The following is a 1,684-nucleotide window of genomic DNA, read 5'->3' as shown; positions in this document are numbered from 1 at the left end:
GTTGTCCCATATATGCGACAAGTCAGTAAATACCTCTGCACAATAATTCAGTGCAGTGAGTGACTTTTTTTCCACCACAAATGCTGTGATGAAAAAACACAGCTACAGCTAACTTTGCTAGTTGCATCATGTCAACGGAGTTTACTTTTCTTTGAGCTACTTTTCTAAGTGACGAAAAAAGTTAGACGTTGTCCCCACCGTCTGTGAAAGCGAAGCGCTGCTGAGTTAGCTCTGGCCATCGGATTTCTTATGATTTATGCAGCGCTATTCTATTACTGACGATTAGACAAACATTCTCTGCCGCTGAGAGGAAACCACTGCGCATGTCCTGGAGCGCCACGCGAGTGAAAGGTGGGGAAGGGTAGGGTAACAGAAACACGTAGTTGCTTGGATTTTAATCGGTGCGTTTTGCATCCACTGAAAACAAAGATGTTAACAAATAAACTGGACAGTATGCTGCACGTTTAGTGGTATTTTCACAGTTGCCGTCTCGACTGGTCTTGAAATAAAATGCAGAGTCCTCAGCGACCGAGACCATCAAAAACCAAGACCGATCTCGAGTACTACAACACTGATGTGTCCATTGTCTTCTGTGACAATTTTGTTTTTAAGAACTAAAACTAGAAATGGCGGCTCTTTAAAAATGACAATGTCCTATATTATATAAAAAAAAATTCTTAGTTTTTTTCTTTTCAGAATATGACATTTGTGGTTAGGGTTAGGCAAAAATGGCTCTTTGGCTTGTGAAGATGCAGAGCTGTGACTAGACCCATTGGATCAATAAATAAGAACTTGATAAGACACATAACCTGATTTAATTCTGATTACGTAGAACTTATCTGCAGCCATAAACGGCCAGAATAATGTGGGATGCAGTGAAGAAACACAACATTCATATAAGAATTCCTTTCGATAGTGTCAAACCCTTTGCGAGCATTCAGATGGTCCAGAGTCAAGCTCTAAATGCTCCTTTATTTCTCAAAGTGTTCACTTTATTTTGTCTTAAACATCCTGACAATCCTTACAAAGCAAGTGTCAATCATTAATGAAAAACATACAACAGGTCTAGTGACATTAAAATAGACATAACCCTCATTAAAAATGAAAATAAATAGAACCTTTTGGTTTAATATCAAAGGAAACTTCTACAAAACGCCAACTTCCAAGTTTCCAAACTAAGAACTATACGTCTTCCTCATTTCTCCTCTAACAATTTCAGTATTTTCTATATCCGGTACATTCTCTAAAGCAGTGCCAGTTCAAAAAAAAGCACAATTTAAGGCACAGTTGGATCATTTGCAGCAAACTGTCACTGCAGCAAGCAAACACAAAATATGAAAACTATATGCACAATTTTACACAGCAAGAACTGAGTCTGATATTGTATTATCTGCATTAAAAACAAGTATCAGCTCATGTCATGTTTTAGGAATATAAAAGTGCAGCAAAAACAGGAGACTGGAAGCTTCCAATGCTTCAGATGCTTGCAGTGTGTGGGATACGTGGAGTTCAGGATCCTTCCATCAGAGTGTTGACATCATGGTTAAGGACGAGTCACACTGACTCTGGTGGAGCAGGAAGTTTAATCTAATCTAATCTAATCTAATCTAATCCTGTACTGTGAGTGTGGGTGAGGCGAGGAGTCAGGTGGTGCAGACTCCACCCCTTTGGGCAGTCAGATGGA

This window comes from Poecilia latipinna, unplaced genomic scaffold, assembly GCF_001443285.1.
Source record: "Poecilia latipinna isolate Pla-1442-1.1 unplaced genomic scaffold, P_latipinna-1.0 Scaffold1116, whole genome shotgun sequence".
NCBI lineage: Eukaryota > Metazoa > Chordata > Actinopteri > Cyprinodontiformes > Poeciliidae > Poecilia > Poecilia latipinna.
The sequence above is the reverse complement of the archived record's forward strand: the minus strand, read 5'-3'. Positions refer to the sequence as shown.